The sequence below is a fragment of the Dipodomys ordii genome, unplaced genomic scaffold (assembly GCF_000151885.1).
Source record: "Dipodomys ordii isolate 6190 unplaced genomic scaffold, Dord_2.0 Scaffold188, whole genome shotgun sequence".
In the NCBI taxonomy this organism is placed as follows: Eukaryota; Metazoa; Chordata; class Mammalia; order Rodentia; family Heteromyidae; genus Dipodomys; species Dipodomys ordii.
This window is the reverse complement of record NW_012267404.1, coordinates 856515-866699: the sequence shown is the minus strand read 5'-3', so window position 1 is coordinate 866699 and position 10185 is coordinate 856515.

Genomic DNA, 10185 nt, shown 5'->3' with positions numbered 1-10185 from the left:
GCCCAGAGTTCAAGCCCCATGACCGACAAAAAAAAAAAAAAAAGAAGAATTCTAAATGTTGTATAAATATTAACTATTAGTTTTACTGACAGAAGAGTGACTTTACAAATCAATACTTTAACTGGCACCAGTAGCTCAGGTCTGCAGTTCTAATTATTCAGGCTAAAATCTGAGGATTGCAGTTTGAATCTGATCTGGGCAGAAAAGTCCATAAGACTCTCTCTTTTCTTTTTTCTTTTTTATTGGTCGTGGAGCTAGAACTCTGGGCCTGGGTGCTGTCCCTCATCTCTTCAGCTCAAGGCAAGCGCTCTACCACTTGAGCCACAGCACCACTTCCGGTTTTCTAGTGATTTATTGGAGATCAGAGTCTCACGGACTTTCCTGCCTGAGATGGCTTTGAACCTTGATCCTCAGATCTCAGCCTCCTGAGTAGCTAGGATTACAGGTATGAACCACTAATGCCCAGCTCCATGAGACTCTTATCTCAAATTATCCAGCAAAATCCAGAAATGAAGCATGGATCAAGCAATAGAATGCCAATTTCAAGTGAAAAACCTGGCACAAGGCCCTGAGTTCAACATCAATACACACATACACACACACACTCACACAAGCAAAGGACTTGAATAGGTATTTTTCAAAGAAGCTACACGGATAACCAAGAGACTCAATGTCATTAATCATCAAAGAAATGCAAATGAAATTACTATATCTACACACAAAATGGTTATCATTAACAACAACAACAACAACAAAACAGACATGGTGTTGTACACTTGTAGTTCCAGTACTCAGCAGGCTGAAGCAGTAGGATTATGAGTTTGAACTCTATATGACAAAACCCTTGGGCTGGGAAGGTGGCTCAGTGGTAGAATGCTTGCCTTGCATGCATGAGGCCCTGGGTTCAATTCCTCAGCACCACATAAGCAGAAAAAGCTGGAAGTAGTGCTGTGGCTCAAGTGGTAGAGGCTAACCTTGAGCTGAAGAGCTGAGGGACAGCACCCAGGCCCAGAGTTCAGGCCCCACGACTGACAAAAAAAAACAACAAAAAACAAAAAACCCTGCCTTAAAAAATGAGAGCTAGGCGCTGGTGGCTCAGGCCTGTAACCGTAGCTACTCAGGAGACTGAGATCTGAGGATCACAGTTCAAATCCAGCCCAGGCAGGAAAGGCTGTGAAAATCTTATCTCCAATAAACCACCAGAAAACCTGAAGTGGCACTGTGGCTCAAGTGGTAGAGTGCTTGCCTTGAGCTGAAGAGCTGAGGGACAGCACTCAGGCCCAGAGTTCAAGCCTCTGGCTGACCAAAAAAAAAAAAAAAGAGAGAGAGAGAAAAAAAGAGGGGCTGGGGAAACCCAAGTGTTAACAAGGATTTGGGGAAAGTAGAATACTTCTGCACTATTAATGTAAGCATAATGTGAAGTAATCACTATGAAAAAATAGACAATACAATTGAAGTCCCTTAAAAAAGCTAGAAAGCTGGATGTGGAAGTGTAAGCCTGTACTCTAGCACTTGGAAGATCAAGGCAGGATGACCATTTGATGCCAGCCTGAGCTAAAGAGCAAAGCACTGTTTAAAAAAATAATAATAGGGGCTGGGAAGGTGGCACAGTGGTAGAGCACTTGCCTTGCATGCATGAGGCCCTGGGTTTGATTCCTCAGCACCACATAAGCAAAAAGAAAAAAGCCGGAAGTGGAGCTGTGGCTCAAGTGTTAGAGCGCTAGCCTTGAGCTGCAGAGCTGAGGGACAGCGCCCAGGCCCAGAGTTCAGGCCCCATTACCGGACCCAAAAAAAATAATAAATTCAAATAATATTGGGGCTGGGAAGGTGGCTCAGTGGTAGAGTGCTTGCCTTGTATGCTCAAGGCCCTGGGTTCCATTCCTCAGCACCACATAAGCAAAAAGAAAAAAGCCAGAAGTGGCGCTGTGGCTCAAGTGGTAGAGTGCTAGCCTTGAGCTGAAGAGCTGAGGGACAGCGCCCAGGCCCAGAGTTCAGGCCCCACGACCAGAACAAAAAATAAATAAAAAATAAAATAATAATAATAGGGGCTGGGAATATGGCTTAGTGGTAGAGTGCTTGCATACCACGCATGAAACCCTAGATTTGATTCCTTAGTACCACATAAACAGAAAAAGCCAGAAGTAGTAGTATGGCTCAAGTGGCAGAGCACTAGCCTTGAGCAAAAGAAGCTCAAGGACAATGTCCAGGCCCTGAGTTCAAGCCCCAGGACTGGATAAACAAATATTTTTAATAATGATAAAGTAAAAATAGAATTATTTTTGGGCTTGGGTATACACAGTAATAATCCCAATATGAAGGAAGCACAGGTAGGATGATTGAAGTCTGAGGCTAGTCTGTAGCAAAAAGCACAAAACCATATATGAAAACTAAGCCAAAAAGGACTGTGAGTATGGCCCAAGTGGAAGTGTGCCTACCTAGCAAGCTTAAGGCCCTGAGTTCAAACCACAGTACTGCAAAAACAAAGTCAAAAAAAAAAATAAAAGCCAGGCATTGGTGGCTCATGGCTGTAATCCTAGCTACTCAGGAGGCTGAGATCTGAGGATCACAGTTCAAAGCCAGCCCAGGCAGGAAAGTTGGTGAGACTCTCATCTCCAATAAACCACTAGAAAACGGGAAGTGGCGTTGTAGCTCAAGAGCACTCGCCTTGAGCTGAAGAGTGCAGGAACAGCGCCCAAGCCCAGAGTTCAAGCCCCAAGACCGACCAAAAAATAAAATAAATAAATAGATAAAGCAGGGCTAGGAAGGTGGCTCAGTGGTAGAGCGCTTGCCTTGCATGCATGAGGCCCTGGATTCGATTCCTCAGCACCACATATGCAGAAAAAGCTGGAAGTGGTGCTGTGGCTCAAGTGTAGAGCACTAGCCTTGAGCTGAAGAGCTGAGGGACAGTGCCCAGGCCCAGAGTTCAGGCCCTATGACAGAAAGAAAAAGTAAGAAAGACAGAAAGAAAGAAACAAAGAGAGAGAGAGATAGAAAGAGAGGAAGGAAGGAGGGATAAAGGGATGGAGGTATGCCTCAAGAATATTTTATACACTGAGTCCAAACTCTAGTACCTTAAAAAAATGACTGCATGACCTAATAATTCCATTCAATTAATATATCCAAATATAAATATATTTTGGATATATACCGAATATATCCAAAATAATTGCAAGCTATAACTTGAAAAATATTCCTGGAAGTGGATCTGTGTCTCAAAGTGGTAGAGTGCTAGCCTTGAGCAAAAGAGTTTAGGGACAGCACCTAGCCCCTGAGTTCAAGCCCACAACTGACCAAAAATGAAAAATTGATACAATACTTTGCTTAGTGCCATTATTGGTAGTAGCCAAAAAGTGCAAACAAGTCAATATCTATCAATAATGAATAAGTGACTAGGGGGCAGTGGCTCATGCCTGTAATGCTAGCTACTCAGGAGGCTGAGATCTGAGCATCGTGACTTGAATCCAATCTGGGCAGCAAAGTCTGTAAGACTCATCTCCATTTAACCACCAAAAACCCCGAAGTGGAGCTATGGCTCAAGTAGTACAGTGCTAGTCTTGAGCAACAAGAAGCTCAGGGACAGCACCCAGGCCCTGAATTCCAGCCCTAGCAAAAGATAAATTTAAAAAATACTGAATAATAAGCAAAATGGCATATTATTGAATTTAAAAAGGGAAAAGAAGTTCTGAGGCATTCTACTGTATAGGTGAACCTGAAGGATATCATTTATCCCAAGAGAATAAATTCTTCATGATTTTACCTTATATAAGATGCCAATGCCTATGTGTTCAAATTCACAAAGGCAGAGAATTGAATGACACTGATCAGAGCGTGAGGAGAGAGAAGGGGAGTGACTGCTGATGAATACAGACTTGCAGTTTGGGCAAAAGAGCTCTGGGGGTGGATGATGATTCAAATGTACGGATGTGCTTAATGCCCCTGAACTGTACATTAAAAACTGGTTAAGGCTGGGAATGTGGCTTAGTGGTAGAATGATTGCTTAGCATGCATGAAGCCCCAGGTTCGATTCCTCAGTACCACATAAACAGAAAAAGGCAGAAGTGGCACTGTGGTTCAAGTGGTAGAGTGCTAACCTTGAGCAAAAGAAGCTCAGGGACAGTGCTCAGGTCCTGAGTTCAAGCCCCAGGACTGGCAAAAAAAGAAAGAAAGAAGGATAGAAAGCAAGAAAGGAAGCAAGCAAGCAAGAAAGAGAGGGAGGGAGGGAGGAAGGAAGGTAGGAAGGAAGGAAGAGGGAAAGAAAAAACAAGAGGGGGAGGAAGGAAAGGAAGGAAGGAAGGAAAAAACTGGTTAAAATGGTAACTTTTATGTATTTACTCTAGTTCACATACATAAACAGAACATTCAAACATTTTTAAAAAACTTTAGAAACAAAAATTCAACATGCAGACAAGAATATAGTATACAGAGAATACCCAGAAAAGTTATTTTTGTTGTTTAATACAGAATATTGATGAAGATCATTCCGTGGAGAATACAAAACTGTTGAAACAGTTTTATTCTGGTTGTCACATTAGTTATAAATGTGGTTCCATACCTGAGAAGAAATTGCTAAATACATCTTCTCTTAGGCTCAACAACAAGACTTTGTCTATAATTCAGAAGAGATAAAGCACATAAGTGAACACAGACCTAAACTGTTCTTTAGAGATAAAAAGATCCATTATGGTATTTTTAGCTTGGACGAATTCAATTTTCAGTGTTTTATCTTTTGCCTACTTAAAAAATAAAAAAAAACAAATCAAGGCATGTGTTGGCAATATGGACCAGCTCAGGAACCTGGTGGGCAACCACAGGGTATGAAGAGAAAACAGAAAACAGTGGCAAATCCGATGCGTGGCAGTTGGTAGCTTTTTTTTTTTTTTTTTTTTTGGCCCAGTCGTGGGGCCTGAACTCTGGGCCTGGGCACTGTCCCTCAGCTCTTCAGCTCAAGGCTAGCGCTCTACCACTTGAGCTACAGCACCACTTCGGGTTTTTTTCTTTTTGCTTACGTGGTGCTAAGGAATTGAACCCAGGGCCTCATGCATGCAAGGCAAGCGCTCTACCACTGAGCCACCTTCCCAGCCCCGGTAGCTTTTTTTTTTTAATGATGAAATAGGACTCATTTATTCTTGCTTGTCCTTGGGCTTGAACTCATGTCCTGGGCACTCTCCCTGAGTCTCTTTGTGATCAAAGATAGCACTCTACTACTTGAGCCACAGCACCACTCCCAGCTTTTTCTGAGTAATTTATTGGAGATAAGAGTATCACTGACTTTCCTATCTGGGCTGCCTTCAAAATCGAGATCTTCAGATCTTAGTCTCCTGAGTAGGTGCGATTACAGGTGTGAATCACCAGCTAAGACTCATTTTAATTTTATGTCTACCTTTTATTCCTCCGCAGAAATGGCAGAAGATTTTTTTTTTCATTTAACCTCCAGGGTAAAATTGCAAGTTTTTGGAATCAAGCTTTCCTTACTATTACAGTCCTATTGATTGTTCTGTTTCTAGATACTGTGAGAGAAGTGAGGAAATAGTCCACTAGTCATACCTTTGAGAAGAGCACAACCAACAGACCTAGTGCCTATGAACATTCACAGATGACACTTTTTCGGTCTCAAAGAAATCTTTGTATCTCTAGAGTTTTTATTACTTTTTTTGACTAGTGTTGAGACATCTGGTTACACTTAATACTCAGCTGAACAAAGGAGTATTGAAAACTCAAGTAGAAAATGCTAATAAAGTTGTCAAAAAGTTTACAGAAGAGGATGGAAAATTAAAATACTATCTACTTTTTTGGTAGCTCTGTAAATGTTATTGGTATCCTAAAGGAATGGCATACTATTTTTCAGCATCCAAAAATTTTCACCTGTAATTCTAGCATTGGGGAGACTGAGGCAGTCAGATCCACAAGTTCAAGGCCAGCTTGGACTACATAGTAAGTTTCAGTCCAGTCTAGGGTACAAAAGTCTTATCCTTGTCATAGTTTAAAAAAAAAAAACAACTTTCCTGCCTGGTGCTGGTGGTTCATGCCTGAAATCCTAGTTTAAGAGGCTGATCTCTGAGAACAGACAGCAGTTCAGAGCCAATCCAGACAGGAAATGCCATGAGATTCAAAACTCCAATTAATCACCAAAAAACAAATGTGGAGCTGAGGCTCATGTGGTAGAGCACTAGTCTTGGGCTCAAAATCTCACAACAGCAACTGGGCCTTTATTTCCAGCTCCAAGACCAGCACACAAAAAATATGTATTTCCTTTGTTGGTATGTCATAAGACATCTGTGTGCCTTTACTTTTTCTTTCTTTTTTTTTTTTAATTTTTTTTTTGGGTCCGGTCATGGGGCCTGAACTCTGGGCCTGGGCGCTGTCCTTCGGTCTTCAGCTCAAGGCTAGCGCTCTACCACTTGAGTCACAGCGCCACTTCCGGCTTTTTTCTTTTTGCTTATGTGGTGCTGAGGAATCGAACCCAGAGCCTCAGCCCTGCCTTTACTTTTTCCTTTGAGAACAATGCTCCTGACATCAAAGCATGAGGAATATCTCATAATTCTAACTTTAGATAATAAAAACTTTTCATGGTAATTAGGGAATAACACCACAAGATGTCACTCTTTAGCTGAAAATTGATTCCAGCTCCATCCAGTACCTGATAAAATAAGCAATGCCACAACAGTACAAAAGCCTGTGATTACTTACTAGTGCTTTGCCCATACAAATAAAGGTGGTTGTTGTTGCTTGAAAAGACAGAATTCATTTTGTGTAATGGACTAATTATTTACTTCTCACTATGAAATTCTTGGTGGTGCATCTTATTTTCATAGTTGCAAATTGATTTTCATTTAAATTTAACAAGTGGCAATAAGACATAACTAACTCTGAAAGTAACATAGTAAAACTCAGAAATTGATGTGTAGTGGTCACTGACCACTGAAGGTCAAATGGACTTGTGACACTGTTATGAAATGATATGTAATCCTGGGAGACATTATGTATTACCTCTCTCTCCCTCTCTGCCTCTGTCTGTCTCTCTCTATATATTTAATATGTGTGACAGTAGAGTTAAATATATTCTTCTAATTCCAAAGTATTTGGTTGGTTGGTTTTGTTTTGTTTTTTGTTTTTTGGGTTTTTCTTTTGTCAGTTATGGGGCTTGAACACAAGGCCTGGGGCACTGTCCCTGAGCTTTTGTGCTCCAGGCTAGCTCTCTACCACTTTGAGCCACAGCTCCACTTCTGGTTTTCTGGTGGTTAATTGGAGATAAGTCTCATGTACTTTCCTTCCCAGGTTGGCTTTGAACTGGAATCCTCAGGCCTTAGCCTCCTGAGTAGCTAGGATTACAGTGTGACCTACCAGCACCTGGCTAGCATTTGGGTTCTTACAGTAGTAATAAAATTCTAACTGTTCAAATACAATAAGTACCATTAGAGGTCAGTAACAGAAAATACTTTCTTAGAAACAGTACAATCAGAGATGTAAATCTTTTTTTTCCACTGTTGGAATGAAACCTAGTGTCTTCCATTTGCTAGGCAAGGGCTCCACCACTAAGCTACATCCTCATCCCCTAGATATAAACTCTTGAAATTAAACAAAAAAAGCACATATATTACTAAGAAAAAAAGATGGTGGGGTGTTATAAAATATCAAAAGGTGTTGGGTGCTGGTGGCTCATGCCTGTAATCCTAGCTATGCAGGAGGCTGAGATTTGAGGATCCAGCCTAGGCAGGAAAGTCCATGAGACTCTTATCCCCAATTAACTACCAGTAAACCAGCAGTGGCACTGTGGCTCAATGGTAGAGTGCTAGACTTGAGCAAAAAAGCTCAGAGTTCAAAGCCCCAAAATTGACAGAAAAAAAATCCCAGTGAAGTTCTTTACCAAGATAGACAAAATAATTCAAAAAATTCTTACGGAACAAAAGAAGACCCTAGAATAGTCAAAGTTGTTCTATCTGGCCGGGGGGGGGGGGGGAAGAGGAGAGAGGGGAAGCAACACTAGTGGTATCACAATCCCAGACCTCAAGCTCTTTACAGAGCTACAATAACAAAAACAGTTTGGTATTGGCACAAAAATAGACCTGAAGATCAATAGAACAGACTAGAAAGTTCAGAAATAAAACCATATACTTACCATTATCTGGTATTTGGTAAGGGAGCCAAAGATATACAGTGGGGAAAAAAGCCCCTTTAATAATTGGTTTTGGGAAAACGGGGCATCCATATGCAGAAAACTAAAAGTGGATCTCTGTCATCATACACTAATAGCAACTCAAAGTGGATCAAAGACCTCAACATCAGACCTGAAAGTCTGAAATTAATGCAAGAAGCTGGGCGCTGGTTTCATGCCTGTAATCCTAGCTACTCAGGAGGCTGAGATCTGAGGATCAAGGTTCAGAGTCAGCCCAGGCAAGAAAGTCCATGAGACTCTTATCTCCAATAAAAACCACCAGAAAACCGGAAGTGGCGCTATGGCTCAAATGATAGAGGGCTAGCCTTGAGCTGAAGAGCTGAGGGATAGCACCCAGGCCCAGAGGTTAAGCCCCACAACAACAACAACAAAAAAATACTGTGAGAGGGAGTAGGAGAAACACTAGAACTCATAAGCACGGGCAGAAACTTTTTGGAAAGACTCCCAGGGGCACAGAGATAGGACAGAGACTTGACAAATGGGATTACACCAAAATAAAAGATTTCTGCACAGCTAAGGGCATATTTATTAAACTAGAAAGACAGCCAACAGACTGGGAGATCTTTACCAGCAGTACATCCAACAAAGGCCTAATATCCAAAATATACAAGGAGCTCAAGAAATTAACCCCTACCAAAGTATAAAGCAATCATTAAATGGGCAAAGGAGCTAAGGAAGAGTTCTCTGAAGAAGAGGTAATTTGAATGGCAACTAAACATAAGAGGAAACGCTCATTATCCCTGGCCATAAAGGAAATGCAGATCAAAACAACTTTGAGATTCCATCTCACCCCAGTTAGACTGGCCAACATCATGAATTCAAACAACAAATGCTGGTTGGGATACAAGGGAAAAGGAACCCTATTGCACTGTTGGTGGGAATGTAAACTAGTACAAGCACTTTGGGCAGAGGTCTGGAAGTTCCTCAAAAAGCTAAACATAGACCTTTCCTACAACCTCGCTATACCACTCTTGGGCATCTACCCAAAACATCATAAGCCAAGATACTATAATGACACTTGCACATTACTATATTATTCACTTGCACATTGCTGTGCTATTTACAATAGCCGAGATATGAAAATAGCCCAGATTCCCTATAATAACTGAGTAGATTAAAAAAATGTGGTACTTACACACCATGGAATTTTTTTTATTTTGGTTGGTTGTGGGGCTTGAACTCTGGGCTTGGGGGCTGTCCTTGTGCTCTTCAGCTCAAGGTGAGCGCTCTACCACTTGAGCCACAGCACCACTTCTGGTTTTCTAGTGGTTTATTAGAGATAAGAGTCTCACGGACTTTCCTGCCCGGGCTGGCTTTGAACCTCCATCCTCAGATCTCAGCCTCCTGAGTAGCTAGGGTTACAGGCGTGAGCCACCAGTGCCTGGCCACACAATGGAATTTTACACAGCCACTTTCTAGAAAGAATTCTTTCATGTCTTTTTCAGAGAAATGGTTGGACCTAGAACAAATCATGTTAAGTAAGGTAAGCCAAGCTCAGAGAGACAAATAATGCATGGTGCATGTTTTCTTTCATATGCAGAAGCTAGATCTAAAAGGCACCTGGACATGATAAATTATAAATTATACAGGACTCTAGGTATTCATACACAGTGAGACTGAAGAAGGATACTCTTAGGGGAAGAACCCAAAGGTATAATGCCTCTGTCTGAACCTCTGAACATTTAAAATAATCTTCATCAAAATGAATTCCAGGAAATGGAAACAATGTATTTTTTGTTTTTGTTTTTCCTTCTTTCTGCCAGTCCTGTGCCTTAAACTTGGGGCTTGGGCTTGTCGCTGAGCTTTTTTTTGCTCAAGGCTAACACTCTACCACTTGACACTTCCAGTTTTTTTCTGTGTATGTGGTACTAGGGCTTAGTCCATGCATGTTAGGCAAGCACTCTACCACTAGGTCACATTTCCAGCCCTTTTCTTTTTCTTTCTGCTACTGTTGGTGATGATGGCATATTGTTTGTTGCTTTTGAGGGGTTTTGTTTCTTTTTTTTTTTTTT